Genomic DNA, 12,583 nt, shown 5'->3' with positions numbered 1-12,583 from the left:
TTAGCAAGTGATCTAGAAGGCCTTTGCAAGTGCTTTAGAACCACTTGGCTGAATATGTAGTGTCAATCTCATAGACCACCTGCAAGTGCTATCTAAACCTCTAGCAAGTGGTTCTGAACCACTATCAAGTGCTATCTTAACCACTTGCAAGTCCTCTCTAAACCACAGGCAAGTGCTATCTAACCACCAACAAGTGGTTTCTAGCCATTGGCAAGCGGTTCCTAGCCACTAGCAAGTGGTTCAAAACCACCTGCAAGTGCTATCTTAACCACTGATAGAAGGCTATCTTAACCACTATAAGTGGTTCTGAACCACTGGCAAGAGGCGCTTAGCCACTAGAAAGTGGTTCAAAACCACTCACAAGAGCTCTCTTAACAACTAGCAAAAGGTTCAGAACTACTGCAAGTGGTCCATAAGGCCATTTCAAGTGGTTCAGAACCTCTTTCAAGTGGTTCTTTACCACTTTCTTGTGGCTACCAGTTTACATAGTGCAAATGGTTGTCAACCACTTGCATGTAGTCCACAGCTCACATGTGATATAGCTTGCACTTTTTCCCACTAACCGCTCATATTTATCTTCTACAAAATCCCTAAGAAAAACTGCTAAAACAATCTAAAATCAACTTATAATAAGACATCTTGCAACGCACACAAAAAAATGGTCGATTGAGTATGTTTCTACATTAGAAATCGGTATTGAATTCCACATTACAATGTCGGTTTTTTCCCATTTTACAAAAAGAAGTCCTCATCATGAGTTACACTATCAAACGCATCATGCGTATTTACATAAATGATCACAGGTACACAACTCTTAAGACTTTTGTTGAGATCAAAGATCAGAAGGCGGCCCTTTATAAGGTGTTTGTGAAGGTGGTGGAGGCAGCACTTTGCCTTTGCCGCTTGATATTTTTTCCCTCACAGATTCAGCTTTTCAAAGAGTCTACCACCCTCTTCTTCTAGCATCCAGTCTACAAGCCATGATCAACTCCGATCGATTATCAGTTTTCTTCCACTCATAGACAAATAGCAAAACTTTATGATGCATAAACCTCTCCCATTAGTCTTGTTAAGTATGGAGCCTGATTTACCCTTGTAATTTTCTGTGGTAAAAGCGCACATTTGTAAGGCCCCCATTATGAGGAGAAGCCATCGTGCGTGAAGGAAAATCACTCACCGGAAACCAAAATTTTCATAAACAAGAATCAGGGGCAACTTTAAAGGCCGGAATATTCTTTTTCGCCGGAATATTATGGCCGGACGGCGGACGGAAAGTGGTCGGAAAACAACCGATCGATTGGCCGATGGCCGGTAGTCAATGGTCGGTGGCCGGTGGTCGGAAGTCAATGGCCGGTGGCCGGTGGCCGAATTCAAAAGCGGACTTGTCTTCTCAAGGGCGGCCACACATGGGCGGATTGGAGGGTCCGATTTGGACTTATTCGCACAAGGGCAGCTACACATGGTTGTCTCTCATAAGAGAGGGCAACCCTTTTGGCCTATAAAAGGAGGCCATTTCTACACACATTTCATAGTGTGAAGTTGATGCAACAAGGTGAGTGTGAGGTGGTGAGAGTGAAGCAAGGCGGGAGCTCCATTAAGGGTATAATCCCTTTGTAAACTACTTCTTGTTTTGAAGTACTAAAGCCATTGAGTGGCTGCTTTCCCGTGGACATAGCCCACATTGGGTGAACCACGTATATCGTGTGTACACTCTCTCTCTCTCTCTCTACTCTATAATCTCGTGTATATAAATCTGTCTCTCTCCATTAAGTAGTCTACTCAATTATCTATTTAGCTACGTCTTATTTCCTAACAAGTCTTCCGTCTGTTCCTCTAGAGAAGGCAAGATAGCATAGGAGTCTTCATCGTTCAAGCAACACCTAGGATATTTGTCATCTAGCAGAGGGTGTTATCTTTGTTGAATTGTGGAAACTCATTCCAAAAAGTGTCCAAGACTAGAAAGAGAATATGTTCCCCTTGTTCGTCAAGCCATGAGCTTCTATTGCATGCCTCCTTCACAATCCACCCATTCAAGCACTTGCGGGCCAGAGGCAAGCACAATTCTAACCTCTTTTCAAGGTCTCGGTAAGGGCTTGTGTTCCAGACGTACACTTCAATAATTAGGCAAGCCCCAAGAAGAAACAACTCTGCAAAATGGTGCACATAGTGGTTCAGATGATTGTCCTGCTTCACCTTCAGAAAGTGCAACATGTCCAAGTTAGGTGGACTTGGTCCATCTCTCTTGTCATGAGTGACAATAAGCAGATCATTAATATTAATGATCAAGGCAGGTCTATTATCCTCGAAAAGGTGAGGGACACAAAACTGAGTTACTAGGGGTGTCTCCCGATCAAAGTGCCCCAGGTCGTCTTGAGCACAATGCTAGTGCCCAACATTACCAATCACTTGTATTTCTACTACAGTGCCCAAAAAACCACACCCAGTACATTGTAGTGAAGATTGACACCATGAGACAAAATATATTTCTTATATACAAATAAGTAAATAGCACAAAAACCACATGGAACTTAAAGTTTCCAATGTGCACGGGTTTTTGGGGGGTCTTGATTAGTACTTTTCTTTGGATCTCGATGATGCACTCCTTCCTCTTGATGTCGCTTTTGTTTCTTCCTCGGGGTATCTGCAATTACTAGTAATGTCTCCACATCCTCTACGTCCTCCATTTTATCCTATGGGACCAAAATAAGGTTTAGGGGAAAAAAACCAAAATCTTCATGCACTTCATTACCTTCCTGGTTGTCAGTTGAGATCTTTCTAGAGTCAGGTCCAATGGTTTCCTTGCCATGGTTCTCAAACATGAAGGGTTCAGCTTCAGAGTCCTCCACTCTATCCCCACTTTTAACAACAACCTTGCCATGCTCAAAACCCTCAGATAGCTCTATATTGTTCTCGCCAAGTTCAGATAGTCCTCTATTTTTCTCGTCAAGCTCAAGTAGATAAAAACTTTTGTCAGCATTTTTGCAAAGAAAAAAATCATGTTAAGGGACTTATCTCATGACAAGTGGATTGAAGCTAATTATAGTGAACCCACCCTCCGGCTTTGTGTACTCAATTCCGAGTGCCAAGCACTTGGCAATTTCTTGAATCTTTATTGTGCACAATGGGTGAGTGCACTCTGCCATAGTGCCGCATAAAACCGCAAAGAAAAATGGGCGATATTTGTGTGGACATTCCAGGGAGAAGAACCCTAGCATGTGGTTAGGTGAGAGGGGTTTCCCACATCCAACACAATCACCCCCAATACACACAAACAGTTTTGAAACAGAAGCTTTAGTCGACGGTGAGGGGACAATGATTCCTCTACCCTTTTCTTGGATATATTGGATGGTTGTATCCATAAATGCTCTTCGATACGTTAAGGCTTCCAATTCAGATTCCAAATCCATATTCCTTTGCTGCCAACCATAGCATAAAGAACAGTGGAGAGGAAGATCATTTCATGCTTGAATGGACTTAAGTGCACAAGCTTCAATGCTTTTATTTAACTTCTTCTAAAGAATTCAAATCAAATAAAAAAATGCTTGACAAATCTTATCAAAATGCTTTTTAGTCATTTCTTAGCACTTTCTAACAGTTTGTTTAGCACTTTTTAACCACCTATTGAGTACCATTGAGCACTTCAGAGCACTTTCTAATCACTTGGTCACCACTTTCTAAGCACCTAGCTACCACTTTCAAAGCACGTGGTTACCACTTTCTTGGTACCAAAAAGTATTTCAAAATCACTTCTTGACCACCTATTGATCAACAGTAAGCACTTTCTTCATAGCACTTTCAAAGCACCTGGTTACCACTTTCCTGGCACCAAAAATCATTTCAAATCACTTTTTGACCACCTATTGATCAATAGTAAGCACTTCAAAGCACTTTCTTACCACATAGACACCACTTTTACTCCTTGTGAGCAGTTAAAGTGCTTCAGATTGCAGATTGGTTACTTGAAAGCACTTTGAAGTACTTTCTAAGCACCATTCAGTATTGTGGAGCACTTTCTAACCACCTTGTTACCACTTTCTTTGCACCATAAAGCATTTCAAATCACTTTCTGACCACCTATTAAGCAACGTTGAGAAATTCAAAGCACTTTCTTACCACCTAGTCACCACATAGTGGTCCTTGAGGAGTTTTAGTGCTTCAAAGTTTTGATTGCTTCCTTGAAATCACTTTGAAGTACTTTCTTAGCACCATTCAGAATTGTGGAGCACTTTAAAGCATTCTCTTCACTCAATCCTTACCACTTGGTCAAAACTTCATAACCACCTAGAAAGCAGTATAGAGCTATATCAAAGCACTTCAAAATACTTTGAAGGACCCTTTTAGCAGTTTGAAACACTTAAGCTCAAGCATTTCGAACCACCTATCAAGCATTTTCAAGCATATTGTAGGCACCATTGACCACTTCAAAGCACTTTTAGGTGCTTTTAAGGAATTTATTAGCACTTTCTAGGCACTTGTGAGCATTACGAAGCCTTTTCTAACCACTTGGTCAGCAATTCATACTCAAAGTAAGCAGTTAGATCTGTCTCAAAGAACTTCATAACATGAAGCACTTCCAAACTCCAACCACTTGGTCAGCACATTCTCCTTATCTATTGAGCAATTTGAATTTATCACAAAGCACTTCTAGGCACTTTTAGTAGCAAGATGACCTGCAAGGAGTCCAAATCTTCTTTAATCCACCCTGAATCAGTAGTGATACCTATCTTGAACAACATCTTGGTGATAGCTGTGACCTCTACCTCTTTATGGTCTACCTCCCGTGGATCTGAATCGGGTGAGATCTTGAGCACCTCTAGCTCCTTGTTTAGTTGGTCCAATTCCTTGTAGAAGTCATTGTAAGAACAAAAATGCCCTTCATTTCTAAGCCACAGGTCTCTCTTTTCCTGCAACTGCAATTTCACCTCGCCCAGCAGCCTTTTTTGCTCATTCTCCTAGCAACTAAGTCCCTCTGCCATGCTAAGCATGAGCTGAATATACATTGGCATCTCTACTACTTGAAATGGCTGCAGCTTGCTTGGTCGACATTGTCGGTATTGATGACAAGGCACCTTCACAGATAGATGCTTCTATTTGAATGACACCTGTCAAGCCATGATCGGTGGAAAACTTGTTGATCTTCCGCTCCAGCCCCCATTTTTTCATTTGCAATTTTCAAGGACACTGCCACCAAACCTTGCCCATGCAATCCGATGTCTAGTCAAATCACTCGTTGCTGCTGGGATAGCTCTCATACACAAAACCTCGTGCAAATTTTGCTAGCAGATCACCATTGGATGGGGCTGCTTGATATACCTTCTGGTACAAAATCCGACACTCGTCAACGAACTCATCCCTCACATGGTTGAGAAATACCTTTGTGGTTTTCTTGTGCAGACACTTGAATACACTCAGCCACTCCTCATCAGGGATATCTTTATCTTTGAGCTCTTTAAGTAGCCTCCCCTCTCGGCTGAGCCCGTACTACTCATGGAGTTCCTAGATCGAGAAGCAAAATCTTGATATCCGCAGGTACTCCAATGCTGCAAGCACCAGAAAATAGAGCTTGTTGAAAGCCCAACTTTGCAAACACTGAAGCAATGGAAAAAAACAATGAAAACATACACATGCATAACTTTCAATGACTTTTTTGACAACTTCAAGTTGGATGCAACGCACTCCAGAGTGCCAAGTTGATTGTCTACCTCCACTTCTGATGGACTGCTTCGCATCGTGAGCTCATTGCATGGAGGGGTTCGATCTTGAAGTTTAGGTTCAGACATTGTGCCCTTCCCGGTCTTGTGCCTTGGTAAACAACGTGCAGGTGACTTCATCTTGCAGCCTACAACTTGACTATACAGTAAAGAGGATAATCTTATGAGCACGCAAAGAAATACTAATGTCTACATCTCCAAGTGCTACAGTATGATGCATGCAAAGCTTGACTTTGGTAAAGCAGATAGGCAAAAAATAAGACATGCAGCCATGTAAGCCTAAGAAGTTCAAAATTGTTTATGAGCATGGCTGGCGACTTCTGTTTGCGGAAAGGATGCATGTCTTATGAGCACAAGGATAAAGACTAAGGCATGCATACCTGTAGCCCCAAGTGCTACAATATTCATGATGCATGCAAAGATTCACTTCAAAAGCAGCAAAAAAATGACACATGCAGACATGGAAACCTGAGCAGTTCAAAATAACAGTAGGATTAATCTTCTCTGTCCACCAGAGCAGAGGTGAAAGTGAATGAGATGTCTGCAAACCTCAACAATTCAAAACGGCAACAGGGTTTACCTTCTCAGTCCGGCTGAACAGAGGCAAGAGTGAATGAGACGAGCGTCTATTTTGAAGCTCAAGGAGATCACCTGGCATGCGGGAAGAATCTATCAAAAGTTGACGTCGACATTGTCCTATGATAAGTCACATCACGCATACCTTGAAATGATGATTGAGGCGCCCCTCCCTACTACCAATGGCCCCTTCCAACTAATAAGGCCATTAGAATTTTAAAATTCCCCTTTTCTTTTTTGAGTTTATTACAAATTCCTTTCCAAAGTAATCTCTTGGTGGTACCCCAAAAAGTGAAATAGTGGTACCACCAATACATGCTTTGACTCTCAAATAAGGTCCACCAACCTACATACCAAGAATGATTGAGTGTACAAGGTATTGTTGGAGGTCCTTAAAGTCCAATGGTTCACCACTTGTCCAACCTATATCTCATAGAGAAATGCAAACATCATACACCCACCACATGTCTAGCCTAAGCTCTTGAAAAGGGAGAAAGCCCTAGCGCATCCCTATCAATTTTTTGCATCCCAACAATGTATCATATTTCTATCCACTTACTATTGTCTGTTTACTTGTCCTAGTCTCAATTGTTTATGTTGAGTAGAAATTTTACTAGACTATATTACTTTATTGAAAACCCACATTACAATCAGATTTACAAACAGATTAGAGGAAAGGAAACTCAAGAGGTCTCCATCACTCACGGCAAGAATCGATCTCAACAAATCACACAAGTAAGTCATCCGTCCATTCAAGTTTACAATTACCATAATGGTTTAGTTATCTTTTCTATTTATGTTGATATCTACGTCTACTACGTGGGTTAGATGTAGATGTCTATGAATATTATGTATGACTATTATGATGAACTAACACACGTCTGCATGTTGATGAATATATGCAAGAGGAAAGAGGAAAAAGATAGCAAGAGAGTAATCTTAGGACTGTGTATTTTTTTTATTCTTAAGAGGGATAGCAAGAAAGAATGACAGATTTGATTGATTTGTGTGTCTTTGTACATGGGAATGACTTAGGGATGCAAACAACATTCAAAAATTTTGCTCAAAAACTATGTATCTTTGTACACAAGAAAGAATGATAGAGAACCTTTAAGTATACATGGAGAGAGAGAGAGAGAGAGAGAGAGAGAGAGAGATGGACCTTTAAAGAATTCTCTTGCGTCTTCCACTGTACGCATTAGCACAAATCTGTACGTTAATGGTCTCCTATCCGCGATGGTGATTTTATAACTTGTGCGGGATGATGGCCTCGTACTTGCGTTGTGCACGGTTTGTACTCTTGATCCTTATGCACGCATGATTGTTTTACATACGTGCGATGTCTGTGTGATTCTTCTATGTTTTTTGTGTTCTGTGTGTGCACACGTTTCTTTGTCAGTAGGGTTTACTTACTAGAATGCCACATAAGCTACAAAACCGTTTTTATAGTTACAATATTGATATTGATAGCTTTTGTGCTTTCTATTTTTTGATTGAGCCTTTAAAAAAACACAAATCGCATTTTCATTGACAACAAACATGATCAAACATAAAATCAGAAAGGAGAGGGTTTTTTTTTTAAGGCATGGAAAATGGCCCTTTTCCAGAGCTCGTGACTCAAAATTTAACAAGAATTAGGAGAGGCTTGTGAGAACTTACAAAGTTCATCTTGAAACGTTCTATGATCATTGAGAGATCAAATATTTTTAGTTTTGACTATATTTTCTTCAAAATTAGCCCACAATTTTTAGAAATCTAGAGAGAAGAAAATACAAGTATTTTTTTGCTTTCACCAAACATTAGAGCATCAAACAGAGCCCAAAATGAAAAAAAAAATTCAACGCTCAAACAGACAAAGTTGTTCTACATTAGTTGTTCTATATTTTGTACATACAAAACATTGTTTAATTCTTTCATTAATGTGCTCAAAATTGACACACAAAATGCGCACTCGGAGAGGTTTAGAGAGAGTGTGTAAAAAAATATAAAAACTATAATTTTTCATGTGTTTATAATGACCTAAAAACCACTTTTAAACATCTACTACATGCACTTTTAAAGAAAAGTTCATTATCTAAAAATACTCCTAGGAGCCTCTTTCAACAAAACAAATTATATGTACCCCTTATACACCTTATGCACACATGTTTTTCTAACTCCACAAGAAAATAAAATTGACGTCATGTGCTATGTTACATTGACTTTAGTGAACTCCTCGGGTTAAGGCAATTGAAAATAAATTGATTGTATTTGTGTGGTCTTAGCATGTATAATTGTTCAATTCATTGCACTTTTCTAGCAAGAGGATTTCTCTTTTTAATATTGACCATTGATTCATTCAATCATTTAGAACCTTGTTCCACCACATAAACAAGCTTAAGACTTGACATTCTCCTCAAAGTCCACCAAATCTACAATATTTTTTGTTCTTCCTCTTCTTCTTTTTTTTGGGGGGACGGGGAGGGGGGACTCTCCAAGCAAGGCATTGTCATGGGGAGTTTAGCTCCACCACTTGTCCAAGCTACATTCTAATATACCAAGGGCATTATGATTTCAATATCTGTCACATGTCCAACCCCTTCTTCACCACTATTTCCAATAGTTTTCCTTAGGCATTGGCCATTAAAACTAAGTCCAACAACTTTGTCTAAGCTACAATCTAATGTAGCAAAGGACTATTGGTTTTAAGGTCCACCACTTGCCCAAGCTATATTCTAATATACCACAGGAATTTTGATTTCAATTTCCACTAACCCCTTCTTCAACATTATTCCCAATAGTTTGCCTTAGGCATTTGCCATTAAAACTAAGTCCACAACTTTGTTTAAGCTACAGTCTAATATAGCAAAGTCTATTGGTTTCAAGGTCCACCACTTTTCCAAGATACATTCTAATCTACCAAGGGGATTTTGATTTCAATATCCATCACAGTTCTAACCCCTTCTTCAACACTATTTCCAATAGTTTGCCTTAGGCATTGGCCCTTCAAAGTAAGTTCACAACTTTTTCTAAGCTACAGTCTATTATAGCAAAGGACTATTGGTTTCAAGGTCCACCACTTGTTCAAGATACATTCTAATAGATCAAGGGGATTTTGATTTTAATAACAATCACGGGTCCAACCCCTTCTTCAATATTACTTTCAGTAGTTTGCCTAAGGCATTGGCCCTTAAACCTAAGTCCATAACTTTTTCTAAGCTATAGTTTAATATGGCAAAGGGCTATTTGTATCAAGTTCTACCACTTGTCCAAGCTACACTATAATATACCAAGGGTCTTTTGATTTTAATATCCATCACAAGTCCAACCCCTTCTTCAACACTATTTCCAATAGTTTTCCTTAGGCATTGGCCCTTAAAACTAAGTCCATAACTCTGTCAAAGCTACAGTATAATATAGCGATGGTCTATTGGTTTCAAGGTCCACCATTGGTCCATAACTCTGTCAAAGCTACAGTATAATATAGCGATGGTCTATTGGTTTCAAGGTCCACCATTTGTTCAACCTTGCTTCCATTGGAAGAAGAAAGGTCTACTTGTACATTGGTGGGAAGGTGTTTTGGTTTCAAGATCCACCACTTGTCCAACCTTGCTTCCATTGAGAAGCAAGAGATGGACATTAAGAAGCAAGTTCCTCTAGTTTTCTACCTTGGGTATTGAAACTAAAACTAGGCCCACCATTGTTACAAAATACACTCTAATATAGCAAAGGGGCATTGGTTTTAAGCTCCACCATTTATCCAACCTTGATTCCATTGAAAGAATTAAGGGCTAAGGGCTACTTGGACATTGGTAAGCAAGGTCCTACAACATCTCACCTCAAGAATTTTTCAGTAAAACTAGACTCACCACTTGTGCAAGATACACTCAGATAAAGCAAGGGTATCTAGTTTCAAGAACCGTCATGTGGTCCACCACTTTTCCCAACTTTGTTCCACCAAAAGAAGCAAGGGTTACTCAGGTATTGGGAAGCAAGGTCCTATAGTAATTCACCTTGGGAATTGGGCACTAAATAATAGGTCCACCACTTGTCCAAGGTACACTGTAATATAGTGCGAGGTTGTGGTTTCAACATAGACCACTTGTCCAACCTTGCTTCCATTGAAACAAGAAAGGGATACTTGGACATTGGCAAGCAAGTTCCTACAATAGGTCACCTTCAACACATGGCATTAAAACTAGGTCCACCACTTATCCAAGCTATGTTCTAATGAAGAAAGAGGGTTTTGGTTTCAAGAACAACTAGTTGGACCACCACTTGTTCAACATTGATTCCATTGCTAGCTTTTCATCTATTGGTTTATCAAGGATGGTTTTATCACAATATCTATTGCCACTTGTCCAACCTACCTACATCTTTTACATGTTGTAACATGGAAAATTTTGAACTTGAGATCCCCAAGCTAAGCCCCATTGATGCATGGATAGAAGCAAGGTCAACCACTTGTCCAAGCTAGACTTGACTGGGTTTACTGCTTTGAGACTAACTGGAGTTATAATGCTTATAACCCTCATCCATTTTGTAAAATGGAAACTATAATTATTTTGTTCAGAGGGAATTTATTTAGGACTATGAACTAGACAAGGCCATCTTTTTCACTTACAGGATGGATTTTGAATCTGGGAGAAAGAGCATATGATACTTGATGATGAAATTGTTGGTATTGGTTGTGTGTGTAGAACAGATCCAAATTCCACTTGTGGGGGTACAAAGATAAGCCCAAAAAATGTATCTATACTAGTGGATGAATGTTTGAAGGATGTGGTTTATCGGATTAACGTTTTCCCTTTTTCAAGGAAGAGAAAATACAGTTTTATCAACAGGACTCAAAAAGCACAAATATCACGAGCTTCTGCCTTTTATCTATAAACCGAGTCAATTCAAAGGGTTTCATGCATTGATTGTTGTGGACAAAAATGTTGTCAATTTGCAGATTGAATTATGGTAATAGGGCTACGTAAAGAACTTTGGGGATAGTCTCAGAAAGCACGCACTAGCTATGTTTATGATGTTCTTTCTATTTGCTATCAGAAATATGCAAAAATGTGATATCAATTTAGGCTAAATGACTCTTTTGTTAAATGTAGAGCATGGTATGAGCTACATGAAATACCAAAAATATCATTTTACCGCTGCAAGGAAAATTTTGAAAATGGTGTGCGCCAACATGTGCATGGGAATGCATGTACATTGAGAAGAGGACTTCAATATACTATTTTAGCAAGAGCATGCTAAACGATTTTGTGGATAACAACACCTCAAGATGCCACATAGAAGTAGAATACTTCTAGATGGCTAAAGAGAGATGCGCTCAATGATTCCATCAACCTACAAAAAAGTAGATATTTTAAGAGAAATCAACATGACACTTGAACAAATGGGTTGTGAGAAGAAGTTATTCCAGTTTTCTTTTGGTAGAATCTAGAATAAATAATACCTACATGTCACTTTAACAAAGATGAGTGAGTTCTCTAAGTGCAAAAATTTGTAGTTCAATCAAAGCAAGGTCATTTGGAAAAATATGAACCCCAAAAGGGCCCTTTAGCTTAAGGGGTGATTAAGCATGGACCAATAGGAAGAGGGTGGTGGCCAACGCTATGCCCTCTCAAAAGGTAGGGTAGTAGGGGGCATGGGGACCTATTTTTTCCCCTCATTATAGCTTTGTCCCCTAGAAAGAGAGAGAAGGGGGAAAAAGGCGGGGGGGGGGGGGGGGGGGCTCCCTCCATTTTCATGGGCGCCCATAAAGTAACCCTAAAATTTCAAGTTTTTTTAAAAATCTCTAAATCTCACTTTTCACTCTCCAAGAGCTCTCCTAACCAAATACATGGTCAAAAAACTATTTTCTTTGACCAAAGTCTACATTTCTCAGAAGTACCCTCTATTCTACCTCTTCTCTCTTCTCTTTCTCTTTCTGCCTCCAAGATTTCCATAGCTATAGCACATGAGGAAGCTTTCCATAGCTGCACCACTTGTCTGCCCCTTTCATCCACACCATCCCTTTGAACTACTTCTTCTCCCCTTGCTCCCCATTAGCCACTTCTCCCCCTCCCGCCAAGCTTTCCATAGCTGCATCACAAATGGAAGCTTTCCATAGCTGCATGACCTGTCTCCTCTTTCATCCACACCATCCATTTAAACTGTTTCTTCTCCCATTTGTTTCCCATTCAACCATTCCTTCTCATTTCATTCCTGAAGCAACATGCCTCTCTGTCTAACACCACAACTCTTCTTCTTTTGGTGCTACCATGTCAACCCCATCCACTTTAAGGAAGTGAAAGGAAGAGATAGAGGCGGTT

The sequence above is a fragment of the Adiantum capillus-veneris genome, chromosome 2, assembly GCF_014529385.1.
Source record: "Adiantum capillus-veneris isolate H3 chromosome 2, ASM1452938v2, whole genome shotgun sequence".
Lineage (NCBI taxonomy): Eukaryota > Viridiplantae > Streptophyta > Polypodiopsida > Polypodiales > Pteridaceae > Adiantum > Adiantum capillus-veneris.
The sequence above is the reverse complement of the archived record's forward strand: the minus strand, read 5'-3'. Positions refer to the sequence as shown.